A 19,203-nucleotide genomic window follows, 5' to 3' on the forward strand; every position below is an offset into this window, starting at 1 on the left:
TCTTCCCTACACAGTGTTTATCAGTGCTGCATCTCAACTTGCCCTCCCTTTGTTATATCATCCACGACAATGGTGATTTACTGATGGCCATCTTCAGACAGTTTTGTGCTGGCTCAAGAGTCAGATTTTGTTTCAATAATGATTGTCTGGTTTATAGCATTCCCGTTTTTAGTTACATTTAGTTTCTGAAGTCAAGAAAGAGAGTATATAATACTTCCTCTTAATCTGCAGAGCTTGCTGCTCTGACTGAAAATAAAAGCAGATTCACTACAATTAATACTTTATAAAGCCAGCATTGCTGATATTTTCTTTCTCTGGAAGAGAAAATCTCAGCATAATCTGTATGTCTTTTCTTTTACTAATGCAGAGATTAAAGTTAATAGAATTAAAGAAAGTTTATGATTTATACTGATTTAAAAATCATATATACACACATTTCTAATTTTTCTAAGACTAAAGGTTTCACATTAATCCTTTAAGAATACTCATAAACTGAAAATTATGAAACTTGTGATCCTATTAATTTGTTTGTCTCTGAAAGTTAAGAATTCCCAGGTACAGACAGATGCATGTATATGTGGAAGGAGGAATGGGGTAGGGTTTCAAAGATATAGAATATTTTCAGACCTATATGTGACAGTATTTTACTTATTTATATTTTTACATCTCACCTTATTCCCATAAGTAGTTAAGGGAGCCTCCAGAGATACACAAAATAGAGCATTAACTTATTAATTTAATAAATATTTATTAAAAGCCTACTGTGTTTCTAGGCACTGTTCTAGGCTGGAAAGATGCAGCATTGAACAAAATAGAAAATAATCCTTGCCCTCATGGAGCTTCTGTTCTAATGTTTATTCATGGTAGCATAAATAAGAGACTGAGAGGTTGATGAAGAAGTAGAAGGGGAAAAGTACAGGTAAAATAAGGCTGATACAAAAATAAACAACTATTTCTGATATGTGTGAAAACTAATTTAAAATCTGTGGTTGAAACAAGGAAGGCAGAGGTCATTCACAGCATGGGCAGATCCTCTTCAATCTCGTAAGCCAGCTCCAAAAGGGCACAGCTGATGAATAAACAAAGAAAGGGGTGCTCCCCATTCACAGCCCGATGGGCCTCATGCCTGAGCCTGGAACTCTTCATATGGGTAGGACGCAAATTGGCTCTAATATTTAGTAGCCGATAAAAATAAGGGAACCTGAACCGTTTCACCATATATGGCAAAAGAAACACCAGAAAGAGTAAAAGTCATTTCAGAAAAAAGTGATGTTATTCTTCAGGGCCAAACTATAAAAAATGTCCTTATAGGATTCCCCCAAATTAAAACATCTGATGCTCACATAGCAGTTGTGTGCCCATATGCTTCTCAGTGCCTAATATCTGTTCATCTATTTAACCTTTACAGAATCCTATGAAATAAGTACCAAAATCATACCCAATTTAAACAGGAAGAAACTGAGACTAAAAGAAAGTAAATAATTTGCCCAAGGTCCTACAGCTATAAAAGGGAGATTGAATTTGAATCCAGGCCCTGTTGTGTTGGTACTCTTAACCACTGTACAAAGCTGCCTCTCTCTACATTTTATTCAAAAACACCCTAAAAATAGGAAGAAAAAAACAAACAAATCTAATTTCTTTGCCCTTCATGCCTATAAAACTTTTCCAGTCCCTGTTAGATTTACTGGGTTTCTTAACATACTGATGCTTGGAACTTTGACAACTCTGATTACATTTTGATTTTCATTCCAGAAAGTTGGTCCTCTCTTCTTTGTTTTCTTGTCATTTGCCTTGCTCCAATATATTATATTGGTGGCTCTCAGGCGGGTAGAGGTAATTAGTAGGCCATGCTTTGTGATGGTTATGAACATGAGTTTTGAGATTAGAAAGTCTTATGCTTGAATCTAAATGAATTCTGTAGCAGTGGTTGTAATTTTGGCAAGGTAGGCAATTCATATGTGCCTTGGTCTCTATTTCTATATATCGGGAGTCAGACAACTTGATTCTTAGAGTTGTTGTTAGGATTCAAGGAAGTAATCAAGACAAAGCCCTTAGAACAATCTTGCCATATTGCAAATGTATCCAAAAAATGAGGTACTGTGGAGAGTTTTGTTTTCTCAACCACTATAAAATATTTACAGTGAATGTGTGATCAGTGGGAGGTACAGCATGTACAAGCCTCTTTTCATTTCTTTTTCATCTTTGCCTAAGTGTTCCTCATTTATTAGCGAGCTAGAATATCCGTGTCACATGCTCATAAATAAGGAAGGCTCCAATAAAAAGACCTAAAAGGCAAAGAAGCTGTCTCCAAAAGATGAAGGAGTTGTAACTGGGCAAGAAGACATTATAATTTCATAGAAAAGGATCCAGAGAGCTAGCAAACAGGCTGCTTGTGCCACAGTAGTCTAAAGGCTGCCCCCTTTCTCCCCCAACACAGCCATGCACAGATGGATACTGGTCCAAAAACGCAGCCATTGCGAGACTTGGGGGAAGCCTGTGCAGTATTTGCAGAGTCCACTCCATAATTAATTTGTCCAATGACAAAAGAGCCCCTTGTTTACAGTAATATTTGTGTTCACAATCTAAGAAAATGTTTCATTTGCCTTAATGATATTAGCCACTCCAGCCTTTATTGCAACATAGGACATAATTACCCTGCTTTAACTTAATTTATGGACCTCATTAACACCCTTGCCTTGCCACCATGACTACAAATCTCCTAAAAATCAAAACTCTCTGAACAGTAGGAGGATTATTGTGATTTATTGCTCACCCTGGCAGTCCTGAGTGCAGACTGATTTATCTCTGTGGCTCCCCACAGAGGTGAAAAGAATTTCGGAAAAAAAGGGAAGTGTTGCCCAGGAAGTAGGTTTACTCCTCAGTCGCAGTGTCAGAGTTGAATAGGAGCCTGCTGCTTGCTGCACAAAAGCATGAAGGGATCTCAGGAGGACAAAGGAGAGCAGGTCTTAAATATTCTAGCTGGTAGTCATTTCCATCCCTCCCAAGGGAGCCGCTTTCATCAGTCCTCTGAACAGTCAACCACTTACGAGGAACAGCAGTTGTATTACTACTTTTCATTCTCGTTCTGACAAAAGAGCGCATTGCCACATTTTTCCCAGGAACGTTATTTTGTCACCATTATGATTCTTAGCCAGGAGGTCAAAAGTACTGTCATCATGATTACCCTAAGGTCCAGGAGAAAGATTTGGGATGTGCAGAGCTCATATCATCATCAATGAATGTTTATAGCTAGCAAAGAGCACACGCTATTATATTGTATCATTTTCACAATAGGCTTACAATATGCACTTTGATGGTGATAGGGTGATTGATGTTTTAAATGCATCAATCACTTAAAACATTAATGCATAAATGTTTTAAATGTTTTAAATGTATGACCAAATCAGGCCATGAAGTGGGGCAGAGTGACATGCTGATGTTCTTTGGGTCCATGGATGACAGAATTGTAGTTTCTAGTCTATAGAACACAGAAGGACATGTTCCATCATTGTGTGCATCTTCTAAAAGAAGTCAGATAGCTTCAGAAAGAAAGATCCTACCCCATGTTTTAGGGCAATAGACTTGTAAAATGTTTTAAGTTTTTCTTTCTTTCTTTCTTTCTTTCTTTCTTTCTTTTTTTTTTTCTTGAACTCATTCTCGTCTGGTTTAGTTCAATTGACAGGAGGCCTCATTTGACAGCTTCAGTTCCAGTTGGCATTCATACATTAAGACAAGGAATTGTAGATGCTTTATCATTGAATGGATGTTTGTTTGTTGTCAAAGTTCAGAGAAAATGAGAAATTTTGAGTTGTATATGTTACTATAATGAAAGGTAGAAAATAAAAAGAAAGGAAAAAATAAAAAGATTCATGCTCTTGTTATCCCTTCATTTTCATACCAGAGAAAGAATTAGTCCTGACTCACACTGGGAAAGGAGGTAATGGAGTGTGTGCTAATTGAGAATGAATCTTGCACATACCAGGATTGGAAGTTTGCCCCTGACAGTCATAGAAACTTTGCACCTTGTTTTCAAAGCTCTTTACAAATCATCATAAAAGAGAAATGATCTCAGAAGCACTTAAAGCCTTTCTACACCCACTTCTCCAATAAATCTCGAACACATCTTTCATTGTGATCACAGAAATGCAAATTTTCTGACAGGCAAACTACAGCATGACTAAGTCGAAATTTAGTACAGCACATTTACCCAAGTAGAGACAATAAATGCAATGAGACATAATGGAATTCACTCAACTTCATTTCCAAACCATGTGTGCTTTACATCATCTGCTCATTGTTTGGCCTTGGTTTTATGCACATATTATTTTAAAACAATTAAAACAGTTAGAAAGAAAAGCAATGTTTACATACTGCAGGCAATTTAAGCACTTGTTTCTTCTTAAATGCATTTTTTCATTTTTTCCCTAATAATGTTGATTCATAGGAAAGTTAGATTTGATAGCGATAATTCAAAACTCATCAGGAATATAAATTCTCATTTTTTAGGCTGAATTTCATAAAAGGTGCAGAAATGGAAACGTGTGGTCTAGACTCATCTCACTGTGCCAGATAATGGTTGCTAGGCAGCCTGATTGTAGAGAAAAGACAGAACTTCTTTTTCTGTCGACTTCTTCAATAGGGCCTCATCCTCTGTCTTTCCTTTTGAATCTATATGGTGGGAAGGGGCTCACTGAGCAACAGTAATTTCTCATGCAATGTACACCTGCCCTATTTGTGAGAACAATACTTCTGCACCAGGGTCAAAACAGACACCAGTGGGCATTAGTGACAGATGAGTGTGACCTGGAGAAGTCAGCCTGATAATATCCAAGAGGCTTAAAACCTCCTCATGAATTGTTTAATTGGATTTTATTTTATCAAAGCAATCCATGCACAATAGCTTGAAAAGTTTAATAGTAAACTGGAAAGATTACACCTAATGCCTCTCTGCCACAGTGTTGCCCTCCCCACTCAGGTCCTCTTTTCCCCAAGTCATCACACTTGCCTCTTCTCATTGTTTCATTTCCTTAATTCTAAATACCATGAATAAATCTCTAGCATTGGACTTATCAATTTTAGATGCTCTCTCTTGACTTCCTGTTATGGTAGATGAGGATTTATCTCCCTTACATTGTTAGCCTTTGTTCTGGCTGCCTGATTCTCCCATTATGGTTATGTTATATATTGGGATTAAAGCAAGATTTAGTGTTTTTATTATTAAAAGTTAGCGTTGTGTCATTCATAGGATCATGTTTGCCTTCTTTCAGTTTGTCCTAGAGTGAATTATTTCCTACTTGTCCATTTTTATTTGCTTAGGCTTCATTGTGCATATCAATAATCTCCTCACATCTTCTCTTAGGCTGTCAGTACAACTTCCAAAAAGTCATAATGTTCAGAAAATTGTGAGTTCCAAACCATTCTAGGAGGCATCACTCCTGAAGATCATCCTTCTCCTGCATTCTCTAGGTCTGATACCCAGTTGTCCATCTTGAAATTCCCTTCTCCCTCCTCTGAGGTTGAATTCCCTATCTCTTAAGCTGTCAAGTGTTCTCCTTTCTTGTTTTGTATCTTCCAGTAGTTTCATCCAGTTAAAAAGAGGGTACAAGGGCCGAGGTTGTAGCAATGACTTCTCTCAGCAAGGCTGTCGTGTATTACACTGCTGCAAACCAGACTGGTTGTTTTCTATGCCAGGCACACAGTTGTCTTCTTACATGTGTTTTCATTGTTCTCCTGGACATTCCCTTAGCTTCTCTCTTGTTTTCCATGTGCCATGTCTACCTCTTTCCTGGTATTTTCCATCAATTTGGAGGAGGTCATCTTCCTAGAAAAGGAAGCATGGGACGTAAATTTTTAGAGATTATACACATCTGAAAATGTCCTTATAAGCCCACATGAGTTTGACTGGGTATCTAAGATGGGAGTAATTTCTATCTATCTATGATTGAAGGAATTGCTCCACTGACTTGCTATTAAGAAGTCTGATGCATTCTGATCTTTTCTTTTTCTCTCAGAACTTTTAACATTTTCTCTTTATCTCCAGGGTTCTGAAATGTCAGACTATTAATATGAGGCCTGTTTTCTTGAAATGGGCTAGTACTTTCAATCTCAAATCCCATGTTTTATTAAATTAAGGGTGGGATGTAGACACACACTTTTTTTTTAGTTTCTAGGTAAATGTAAAGAGAAGCATGATGGAGAACCATTTAATTTAGCTTAGAACAAATGGTAAAGTAGACCAAAGTCTTCTGAACTCCCCAATATCTTCTGTAGGTTGCATTTCCCTTTCAGCTCTGTTCCTTGCCTTCCTATCAGATACAGAGAACTATTACCTTCTTCCTTTTTTATTTCCCTCTCACCCGTGAAGCTATAATTTGAGAATAACATGATTTTCCCCCTAGCTTTCAGCATCTCAGTGCCCTTTATTTTAAACAGGATCAATTTGTTGTCATTAATTAAGCACCTACTATAACCCTTGCTCAGTAGAGATGTTATGATATTAGATCATTCTTACATTAATCTGGTAACTGTTTCAACATTTTGCAACTGTGGAAGATGTGACTTGAAGAGACTGAGGCACATGTAAAATCACTCAGCAATTACGTGACAAAAGCAAGACTTACTCCCAGTCTGTCTGGTTTCTAGGTCCATACTTTTCTTATCATCTCTTTTTTTTCTTACATTCTAGCAAACTATAATTTAATATTAGATTGTGTTCAAATTGTAGGATAGAAAAATTGTCCTTTTTCAAGTTTATAAATGATAGACATTTTAAAGTATTAGTGTAATTCTGGAGTTATAGACCCAAAATTCAATTATTAGTTAGAATAATTCACCCAGTCCAATGGGATCAGGATTCATATGGATAACTGGATCTTCCTGTATTTTTTGTTTGCTTACTATCTGGTTGCCTGTTGGCTTCATGTAGTGGTTCTTGGTCTTTATGGCAAAATAACTACTAAAGAAATAGTTGAAAAAGTTTAAACCATTGCTCTGTGAAAATGGAATGGTTATTGCCTACACAAACCATCATGATATGGTTAGTGTTTCCCCACATTACCCTAGGGAGGACCAAGTCAACTGGGAACCCAATGACGTAGCAACAGCTTGACATACCCATGATCCCTCGAGTGCCCAGGACATTTCTGCAGCTACAGAAACCACAAGTTTTCCAGACAGAACCAGTTTAAGCTAATTACAGAAAAATCCACTGGCAAACATCCTGCCTCTGTGGTATCTGAGCTAGCTAGCCATGGTCAAAGACACTCCTGCTGACAAACATCCTGACTCTAGTATCTGAACTGGCTGGCTGTGTCCAAGGACACGCCTCCTTAAATCACCCCTAACAATGTTCTACCCCTCCCAAAGTAGCCCAAGTCCCAGAAAGCCCGTATCAGCCACTCCACAAAACCTGACCCTTGAGCAGGTGCTTCTTTCTGGCTCTGCTCCACATGTATGTTTGCTCTTGCTCAATAAAACTTCATTCTTGCTTTTGCAACAAGTCTCCTTGTTATTTCTTTTGTTGACAGCTTGAATACCATTCTTCCTTTTCTTAAACCTAGACTCTAAATTGTTTAGGTCTAGAGTACTTTGTGGCTTTTAATTGTCAAATTGTGACCTGTATACCTCCAGGGCCATTCTGATTCTGGTAGGCAAATTGCATTATTAATAATCTACTCTCCATGAGGCTGATCAGAAAAGATGCTTTTGCTAAAAGACTAAAATTTATTATCACCCTTAACTGTTCTGCAAAAGGAAAGAGCTCTTGCTTTGAAAATAAGTTAATCTGTTGCTGGAAGAATAATGCTTGGAGGTATGCCTGTGGACAATAAATTGCCTATTAGAAACAGAAAAATATGCCAAGTCACCTAGGTGTGTGAACAGTAAACATAGGAGCCTCACAAAGAGGGAAGAGATGCTGTATCTCTGTAGCACTCTGTCTCTAAATACGTCTTAAAGAATCCTCTTCTCAGCCTCGCCTAAAATGAAATCAAGATCAAGAAATTATACTGTGATGTTGAGATATATAAAATGAAGCTGGGAAAAAGTATATCAACTGAGACCATAAATGAAAGGATGGGCTTAGAGTTAGACAAAGGCCATGTACAAGTATGAGAAGGGATTATTCCTTCTTCAGAACCCTAGACCACTAAAAATAAAACAAAACCTGTGTGTTTTATGTTAGATATATGTTTTTCCCTAAGACATTGCTAAAATGCTAAAATTCCACTTTGTATGTAATCTTAAGAATAGGCAAAGGAATTCTATGATGCTATAACTGACTTTCCATGTAGTTATAAGGATTCATCAGTAAAACATAAAATCTTTTTTTAAAAACAGGCATTCCTGATCCAATGACCTATCCTTGTCTCTCTGGTACAGTACGTACTGCAATTTGTTGGGATGTCATGATACCAGTCTGAGTATTTCTGGAATAGTTTTCTAGTTTAGGTTGTCTGTTTTTTCACAACTTCTCACCCTGATCTTAGATTGCTTAAGTCTTTCTCTACCTCATTCTATCTAGGTGCACTTAAATCCCCTGGGGATCTTATTGAATGTAGATTCTGATTCAGTCATTCTGGGGTGAGGCCTGGGATTCTGCATTTCTAACAAGCTCCATGTGTGTGTAAATGAGATTTTCCAAGTCACTAAAATTCATTACAGAGATTGACTCTCATATATCTACAAGCAGAATCAGGTTCTCTTACCAACTTCCCCACCCACCAGAGGGTGTCATATGCAACCGCCTCCTCTACACATTCACCATCTAGTTGTCTCCACATCCATAACTTGTAACTACCCTCCCTGCCCCTTCAGATTCATTTTCCTAGTCCCAGTGGGGTGGTTTGAAGATGTATGTACCCCAGAATAGGTAACCTTGAATTTAATCCATTCCTGTGGGTCTGAACCCATTGTAAGTAGGACATTCTGATGAGGCTACTTCACTTAAGGTGTGGCCCACTTCAATCAGAATGGGTCTTAATCCTATCACTGGAATCCTTTATAGGCAGAAATGAAATTCAGACAGAAAGAGAACATCACAAGAAGTAAGAGGCTGAAATCAATGAAACCAGGAAGAGAACTGAGAGGCCAGGAGACACTGCCATGTTCATTGCCCTGAGACAAGTGCAGGACCAAAAATCACCAGCAGCCAGCTCCAAAACGCCACAGTCTTTGGGGAGAAAACATCACTTTGAAGATGCCTTGATTTGGACTTTCTTTTAACCTCAAAACCAAGAGCAAATAAATTCCTATTGTTTAAACAGAGCCATTGCCTTGGTATTTGCTTGAGCAGCCTAGGAAATTAAAACACTCAGGCAGAGTGATATTTCTAAATCACACATCCCTTTCCCTCTTCTTTAAATCTTCAAATATGATAAGGTTTATCTCCTGCTCAATTCCACATAATGGCTTGTGAGAGCAGACTTGGCAGAGCCATTCCATCCCTCATTACTTCCTCTAGCCATCTTGGAGTTCTTTGAGCTACTTGTGCCAGACAGGCTGAATCCCGCTCTTTCAGCCCTCCATTGAGGGAAAGCATGGTAGTGTCTTGATTTAGTTTGTTCATTTCCTGAAAAGTTTCTCAAAGCTTCCTCCACAAAGCCTAAGCAATTGCTTTACCCTGCTCTTTGCTCCCCAACATACTCTGGCAAAGTACTCCACACATTTTATCGAAATCACCTTCTCAGCTGTCTGTCTTTCACTAGACTTTTGTCAACACAGTCCATAGTGCCTGGCATTTAGACAATACTAAATAAAACTTTGTTATTCATTGGGTGAATGGCAGGTACTATGTTTTCCTCTAATTATGATTAGGGAAAAGCTAAAGGGATCAAATGGATTTTAAAAAAATATATATTTAGCATATGGAGTTTAGAAGGTAAAAAGAAAACAATTTGAGTTTCAGAACAGAATACTTTATATAGAGGAGTCTGTTCTCAGGTTTGAGGCATTTTTTCTTTGCAGTAATATGAATAATTCTCACAATTCTCACTGTGTCTGTTCCCCTTGCTCTAGCAAGCATACATGCTCAAGGGAAATTGCATTTCTTTCTGATATCTGTTTTTTTTTTTTTTTTCCTACCAAGGAGCTTAGGGACACATAAATCACTAATGAATGTCTTTGTACATCCTGGTGGTCAGTGATGAGGGAGCATAGGGTAACGTAAATCCACTCCGTGGGTGTTTATGAGATATACTTTCAGAGCGCAGAATTCAGTACTCATCCTATGGTTGCCCTTCAGACAAAAGCAGAGTTTGAACCTGTCCGCCCTGAAGTGGATGGAATTCTTTGTTGTGTTTGGTAGGATATCATAGAGGCCTCATCTAGAGCTGCAACTCTTGTTTTTACAAGACTTTCATTGTATATTTCCCCTAACTAAAGAAAAAGTTGGAAATGTGCCACCTGCCAATCTCTGATATCAATACAGAACTGAATTCTGCAATAAAGTGTTTCAGATAATGTTCAGGAATAATAGGAATTGAAACTTAAACTCCATCCATAAAAACTATTAAATTCTTGTGTAAACAAGACTGAAAGAAACCTGTTTATGCTACTTGACATATCAGTCTCATTATTCTTCACATTCATCAATACAAATGACTTGAAGATATCTGCTTTAACACCATAAGTTACCATATTGCTTGAAAGCAAACAAATACATTCCCTTTAAAATGTATGAAACCAAATTTTTTTCACTAATTGATGAGGATCTAACTGTCCTTATCACTGCTTAGTGAAACCATTGAGTTTAAATGTGGTAATCCCAAAGCAGACAATGAGAAACATTGATTATAAGATAAAGTCTAAAAATGGAAAAATGGACTGAATCATTACAATGAATTCTAAAAAAAAGTGATTCTTTTTTGGGGGAAAGTAGATGATATGCTTTATGCCTTAAGATACTTCTATTTTGTTGATCATGTGAAAATGGCCTGACCAAATGACTAATGCATAATTCACAGTATCATCAAAAATCAATTGTCATATTCTTTTACAGCTTTAATATGAAATCACTACAAATCCACTTTTTTTCAGAGCAAATATATCTGCATGCTTATAGTGGTAATTATTCTTACATAAGATTCGTCTCTCAGGGAAATCAAGAAGTGGGATGTCATTTTCATTACAATTGCTTTATAAGACAAAAAATGCTTTAACAATAAATGGAATGATTTTTATCCATGTTGTGAAGTCCTAAAGAGTGCCATTTAATATGGCAGACTTTACTATTCATAGTTTGCAAACATATTTGTATATAGTGGTGTGTGTGCAAAGACACACAAGTACCACCAAACCAGAATGGGATATCTCTGAGAAAAACCATTCCCCAAAAGAAGATGTCAAATCCTTCTTTCTAATGCAATCCATGTCTTTTATTAATCTCTTTTCAGATTTTACATGGAGAAGAATTCTTGGTTACTATAATAATTACCACATCCCAGTTAATTGAGCAAATCTGCTGAAAAATAAAGAAACCAGCAAGCAAGAATAAAAGAAATTGGAATAATTTTTTAATCCATTACTTGCATACAATGGAATATTGAGCAGCTTCAAGAAAGACTGAAGTTATGAGGCATGCAGTGAGGACAGTATGTTGAGTGAAATAAGCCAGCAACAAAAAGACAAATATTACAATGCCTCACTAACATGGACTAAGTATAGTGTGCAAACTATAAGACTTGAATTTGAGAGCATAGGTTATCAGGAGAAGGCTTGTGGTAAAGGTTCCTAGATTGTAAGTTCTTGCAGCAGTTACATCTATTCCTGAATTGTTATGGTTCTTTCTAAATTGTGAGATGCTGAGTTCTGTGTATAATCTGGTTGTGCCCTGGAACTTTGGGTATCTATGTGACACCTAAGACTCAGAACTAGAGTTCCACAACTATGAAAGTCAGCATTACCCCATACAGTAACTATTTAAGAAGCTGAAAAAGAAATCAGAGTTCAAATAGATGTATGAATGAAGCAGATCTGATTTGGACTAAGGCAAATCAGACTAAAGGGTAAAGGACAATATTGACTGTGTTTTAAAACTTCCAACTTTTGTGTGAGATCAAAGGAAGAGATGTTTATTTGGTGCAAAAGTTATACTTTCTGTAGCACGCTGTTCTAGTTTCCTAATGCTGCTGGAATGCAAAACACCAGAAATGGATTGGGTTTTATAAAGGGGGGTTTATTTGGTTACACAGTTACAGTCTTAAGGCCATGAAGTATCCAAGGTAATGTGTCAACAATTTGGTACCTTCACTGGAGGATGGCCAATGGTGTCCAGAAAACCTCTGTTAGCTGGGAAGGCACATGGCTGGTGTCTGCTCCAAAGTTCTGGCTTCAAAATGGCTTTCTCCCAGGATGTTCCCCTCTAGGCTGCGGTTCCTCAAAAATGTCACTCTTAGTTGTTCTTGGGGGTTTTTCCTCTCTTACCTTCTCCAGAGCAAAAGTCTGCTTTCAAAGGCTGTCTTCAAACTCTCTCTCATCGGCAGCTCCTGTGCGTTCTTCAAAGTGTCCCTCTTGGCTGTAGCTCCTCTTCAAAATGTCACTCTCAGCTGCACTGAGTTCCTTGTGTTTGTCAGCTCATTTATATAGCTCCAGTGATTTAATTTAGATCCACCCTGAATGGGTGGGGTAATACCTCCATGGAAATTATCCAATCAAAGTGATCACCCACAGTTGGGTGGGTCATATCTCCATGGAAACATCCAATCAAAAGGTCACACCCTAATCAAAAAGTTAATCAATCTGCCCCACAAGATTACATCAAAGATAATCAGATTTGGGGGGACATAATACATTCAAACCGGCATACACACTATCCAATTTAACTTCTATGGTCAGTTTATTTGAACACCCTAATTACATGGAACTTTGAATACAGAGTGAGATCTGGTTGGTTTGTACAGGTTACCATGATACCTGATACATCCCAGAGTAATTTGAGAACAGAAAAAAAAAAAAATTATTTGCAAAGCCCACTTGAAGAACTGGGAAAAAACATGGAAATACTAAACTTCCCCACCTGGGGAATTACTGATATTCTCCCAAGCATTGGGGACTACCAATTTAATAGACCATGCTCTCCATCTTGGGGCTGGCCCTTATAAAACCTAGCCCTGCAAAGGAAAGGCTAAGCCTATTTATAATTATGCCTCAGAGTCACCCCAACAGAACCTCTTTTGTTGCTCAGATGTGGCCTCACCATCCAAGTCAACTCTACAGGTAAACTCACTGCCTGCTCCCTATGTGGGACATAACTCCCAGGGGTGTAAAGCTCCCTGGCAATGTGGGCAGGACTCCTGGGGATGAGCTTGGCCCTGGGATTGTGGGATTGAGAAAGCCTTCTTTACCAAAAGGGGGAAGAGAAATGAAAAAAAATAGAGTTTCAGTGGCAAAGAGATTTCAAATAGAGCCGAGAGGCCATTCTGGAGGTTATTCTTATGCATTCTATAGATATTCCTTTTTAGTTTTTAGTGTATTGGAATAGCTATAAGGAAATGCCTGAAACTGTTGAACTGCAATCCAAAAGCCTTGATTCTTCAAGATGATTGTGTAACTATATAGCTTTTATAGTGTGACTGTGTAATTCTGAAAACCTTGCGACTGACACTCCCTTTTTCCAGTAGATGGACAGATGAGAAGAAAAATGGGGACAAAAAGTAAATGAATCATGGGGAGGGGAGGAAGAGGTATGGGATGTTTGGGGTGTTCTTTTTTACTTTTGTTTTTGTTTTTATTTTATTTTTAATTTTTGGAGTAATGAAAATGTTCAAATATTGATTGTAGTGATGAATGCACAAGTATATGATGATACTGTGAACCACTGATTGTATACTTTGGATGAGTGTATGGTACGTGAATATATCTCAATAAAATTTCATTTAAAAATTTAAAAAAAATTTAAAATAAAGATTACTGTATACAAAAAAATATTGGAAATTTTTTAATCTCTTGCTTTGAGTTAAACATGACTATGTTTCCTTTCTGTCAGTATGAATAGCATGGATTTCTGACTTTTCCTTAAAATAGATTACTGGTAATTGCTTATAAAGGCAAAGAAAAATAAACAATCATCTTGGAATGTAGTGGTTCAAAGTTAGGGACTCACAGCCAGCCTCTACAGCCCCCCATTCCTGCTCTGTCCCTAGTAGACTTTGGGCAGGTGTCTTACCTCCCCTGGTCCCCAGAACCCCTCTTTGTAAAAGCAGAACATCACCTATTCCATTAGCTGCTGTGAGAGTGAAATGGCATTTCATGTAAAGCACTTAGAACAGTGCTAGCTCACAGTATGTACTCAGTAACCAGTATCTAATGATGTTAATATTATTAGTGTTCTTTTAGGTACTTTGAGAGAAGTAGGGAGGTAAATACTGTTTATTCTGTAATTTTCTTTTCTCTAACTCTCCTTGCCTGGTTTGATATTGCACTTTGATTGGTCTCATGGAAGGAGTTGTCATTTTTCTATTGCTTGGAAGAGGATACACAATACTGGAATAATCTTTTCCTTTAAAGTTGGTATAACTTGGCCCTAAAACATTTGGTACTAGGGTTTTCTTAATGGGATGATTGGTAGTTACTGACTCAGCTTCTTTAATGTCTATAATACTTGTAGGTTGTTATGTTGCTCTAGAAATCTTTGCATTCTGCCAAAGTACTCAACATTGCTGGTTTATATTTTCTTATTAAAATATTAATATATGATGGATCTATTCTATATTCTGTCTCCCTTCTCAGTAGTTATTTTGGTGTCCTTCTTTTTCTTCTTCTGATCCTCCTCCATTCCTCCCCATTTCGTTTATTTCCATCAGCCTTAGTAGAGGTTTGTGTATCAACATCACGTCATCATCACCATCATCATCAGCATCATCATCATCATCATCGTCACCATCTTTGTTTTTTTCCTCTCCATCCTCTCCCTTCCTTCCCCTCCTTCACCTTCTTCTGCATCTCCATCAACCTTCATAGAGGTTTGCCTACTTTATTAATCTTTATTTTTAAAGCCTCTTCTGTTTTGATTTTCCTTTCCATTACTAGTTTTAATTAATACTCCTAATTTTCTTCAATCATCAGCTATTTTCAAGTTTATTCTGTTATTTTTAAATGTTAAATTTGTGCTTAGCTCATGAAGTTTCTTCTTTCCTTAGGTAAGTATTCAATACTACAGTTTCCCTTTAAGCATCGCTTTAGCATTGTGTAGTTCACTTTGTCTCTTGAGACGTCATTTTGCTGAGTATACAATTCTAGGCTTACAGCTGTTACCTATGTGCTTTTTGTAAATGTTATTCAATAATTTGGTGGCTTCTATTATTGGGGTACAAATTTCTTGTTCATCAAATTGGCATTTCTTTGTAAGTGGTTTGCCATTTATCTCTATCGGTTTTAATGAACTTTGCTGCTTCTTTAATATCCTACCTGTAGTTTTCACCAAGATGTGTTCATGAAAGAATTTCTTCCTTCCCTCCTCCCTCTTTCATCCCCTCACTTCCTTTCTGTCCTTCTTTCTTCCTTTCTTTCTCTTATGTGGCATATACACACACACACATATATATATATATATATATATATACACCCCATATCTGAAAATTTGTATTTTTTAATCAGCTCTGGAAAATTCTTTGTCTTTTATCTCAGCAGTTATTGACTTACCCCATCCTCAAAACCTTCTCTGGTATCCCAACTAGATATCAGTTTGATTTTCTATTTCTTTCTATTTTATCTCATAAGCTTTATTTTGTATCTCTCATCTATTCTCATTGCAGTTTTTATTACTTCCTCACATATAACTGCCCATCCTCTAATTTTCTCTTTTGAGCTCTGTGTCGATTGTTTAATGTATCTTCGGGGCTTGCATTTTTGCAAATTTATATTTTTATGCTATCTTTTTTAAAACAATTTCAGTTATATCTAATATTGTCAATATGTGATAATTGATTCTGTTATTTTTGTTGACCCTTTCTCATGGCGGCTTCTTTTGCTGTGTGCTTGGGATCTTTTATTGTGATCTCATACCTGTTTGAAGCTGATCAGTGGAAACCCTGGTGGCTGCTTTCCTCCAAGGGGAATTTGCTTTTCCTTCTCTCTGGAATCAGAGGATCCTTCTGATATGGAACCACTTTAACCAACTCCCAGAATTTCTAGTTTATTCTAAGATCATCTCATGTCCCTATAACTTTGTTGTTGGCCAAAGGCTTAGCTTCTGGTCTGTAGGACTGATAACTGACATTTACCTTCAGCAACTCAGGTTTTAATTCAGACTATTTCTGTGCCTCTTAGAAATTTCCCTTACTTATTGTAAGCCCAGAAACACAATACCAAGTGTACTACATGCAGTATCTGTTTGCTTTGCAGGATGAAGGCCCTTCAGAGTATATTGATATCTTGTTTTCCATACAGTTTGAAGTGGACCATGAAAATTTAGTGCTTTTCTGAAAAAAAAATATAATTTTATTTCAGTTTTTACCTGTTTCATGGAGTGACAGCATGAAAAACATTCAACAACAATGCCACACACTTAGGCATGACCTTGAAAACTCAAAGCCAAAAAGTATTCATTAATTTAGAGGTGAAAAAATGTTATATAAAAATGAGCATAAATTCTTCCAATGTGTTATGCTTAAATAAATCAATAATAAAAGTAGGATTCATTGTCTTTGTTTCAGAAACAGTTACTCACCCAGTCTTCCTGGTACTCTCACCTATTTCCCAGTCCTGTGGTAGGTGAGCAGGGCAAAGAGACAAATTCAGGCCAACGGATGAAAGGAAAAGGTCCAGGGCAGCACATAGAAGAGCTGAACAGTGTTCACCAGTTCTTTGTGCTCCTCCCACAGTGGCACTACAGACCTCCTACTGACCTGCTGGAGCCCCAAGTCTCACGTGCACAGCTTGGAATGCAGAGTCACCTCACTGATGTCAGTGTCCTGGATCATCACCCAGACCTGCACAAAAATTAACCTTGGTGAAGTTAAGACACTGAGATTTCAGGGTTGTTTTCTTCCCCACATCAAATCTCATCCTTGCCCAAGCCATACATTAAGACATTATTTTAGAGGGAATGCTTAATTACAGTGTGTGGAAATAATTGTATGAAATTCAGCATACTCAGAAACAAATCCTTCATCTTGTCTCCCCACCTCCAACTTTCCATGTAGGACAGTGGTGTTATGTGAGAGTGTCTTATAAAGCATGGATTATTTATCAGCTATGAATCCCAAGGTAAGTGACTTCAACACTTTTAACCTTGTTTTGTATTCTGGATATTTCAGTAATTAGAATGCCTATTTCAAAACATAGTTGTGAGAATAAAATGGGTGATTACATGTAAAATGCGTAGGCCCCAATGCAAAATATTTTCTTCAGCATAGTAACTAGTACAAATCAGAGGTATGCTACTTCCTTGTACACGATCTATAGTCATCTAGCATTCATTTTCCCAAAGAAAGAAAATTCATACTACCATAACAAGTGAAAAATGTATTTCACTGAAGATTAGAATGCAGAATTTCTGATGGGATCACTTTTTCCATTTTTCCCCTCTCCCCTATCTCAAGTGCCATATTACTAGATCTTCTCTATGGATCTCTCTCTCTTCCTCTCCATCCCTGAGAATAATTTAACACTATCCTCATTTCTTATGTCTGATCTCCCTACATTCTGACTTTAAGATGTGAAAAACCAGCATAGAAAAACAAACAAACAAAACAAAACCTCCAGATATCCAGTTTGAGCTCCAACAAGCAAAGACATCTTAGGGAGTTGTCACTCCCACATTTAAAACAAGAAAAATCTGAATAAACTTAAAATCATGGCTTCTCTTTAATCTGTCAAAGAATTGAGGTTACAGAGCAAACCACTATCCCAAATCTAGACGGACAGGGATTCTGAGAGTTGCAGGTGAGATCAATTTACCTGGAGAAGGTAAAGATGGAATGAAATATTTGAAGAAACATTAAAATGTCAATTTAGATGGATTTGCTGGAGGCTGAGTATTGGACTAGCCTGAGAGTCAGAAACATCTGGAGGCCACAGTCTTTGTTGCCCCCCCTCCCCCCACCCTGCACACACACACACTTTCATTCGTTTACCTCCAGGAGCCCCTGTAGGTTCTCACAGTGAAGGGCCAGGAAGAGCCTCTCCCGGCTTGGGAAGGAGGAAGGTAGAGGAAACACTGAAACACTCCCAGAGAGTCCCACAATAACAAAGGCTCACGCTCCAGTGGGAGAAGACTTTATCAGAATCGCAGCCCATCTAGGGAAGGGCGGTTCTCCTCTCCAGCCTGCCGAGCCTTCCTGTATCATCTAAGGGGGGAAAAGAGTGAAGAAGAACTTGTGAAGGTCACAGCCCAGGGACACAGGCCCAGGAAAGGACCGACTGAGATTTACACTGAAGATTATAGATGCCTCCCCAGGCCCACACATTACCACCCGGCCAGCAAGGATCAATCTTGATAATGATTCTGGCTGAAGTAATTGCAGACTCTGTCTGAGGAACAGTTCTTGGGGGAAGTCCAAAGACAACAAGGAAGACAAAAACAAAGACATGGGAGGAAATTGAAGCTTCTGGCTCCCACAGCTAAAACAAACATTAAGTGCAGCCCAACTTATAGCAAGATTAATTTAAAATGTCACAATGAAGGGCATTTAATGCAATTCCTATTAGTTGATATATTATGCCTGGTTTTCAACAAAAAATTGCAAAGCACGCCAAAAGATAGAGAAGAGAGACAAAGCAAGCAACGGAACTAAACTCTGATATAGCACAGATTTTGAAATTATCAGAGAGGGTATTTTAAATAACTATGAATAATAGTTAAGGGCTTTAATGAGAATATGAAGGTACAGAAGGCAAATGTAACCAGAGAAAAAGATATTCTAAAAAATAAATAAGAAGTGATAGAAATTTTAAAAAACACACTATAATATAAACAAGGAACACATTTGATTGGCTCATCAGTAGCCAAGGAAAGAATCTATGAGTCTAAAGAAACTGCCCAAAGCTGAAATGAAAGAAAGAAGAAAGAGAGAGAGAGAGAGAAGAGAAAGAGGAGAGAGAGAGAGGAGAGAGAGAGAGGAAGGAAGGAAGGAAGAAAAGAAAGACCCAAGACAGCATGGTGTGGGCAAAACAATAGACACGTTAGCTCAATGGAACGGAATAGAAACCCCAGAAATAAATCCACACAAATATAGTCAACTGATTTGACAAAGGAACATAGGCCAT

The 19,203-nt window shown here is 37.7% G+C and overlaps 1 long non-coding RNA gene across 1 annotated transcript; it reads right to left on the bottom strand.

The window, feature by feature from the left end:
• Window positions 1-5,400: 5,400 nt before the first annotated feature.
• LOC119534558 lies at window positions 5,401-18,137 on the bottom strand. The gene is made up of 3 exons (XR_005217056.1): window positions 18,072-18,137; window positions 16,842-16,925; window positions 5,401-5,821 (listed from the first exon to the last, which is right to left on the bottom strand). It is a non-coding gene; the product is annotated as an uncharacterized LOC119534558 (long non-coding RNA).
• Window positions 18,138-19,203: the final 1,066 nt, after the last annotated feature.

The sequence above is a fragment of the Choloepus didactylus genome, chromosome 5 (genome assembly GCF_015220235.1).
Source record: "Choloepus didactylus isolate mChoDid1 chromosome 5, mChoDid1.pri, whole genome shotgun sequence".
In the NCBI taxonomy this organism is placed as follows: Eukaryota; Metazoa; Chordata; class Mammalia; order Pilosa; family Megalonychidae; genus Choloepus; species Choloepus didactylus.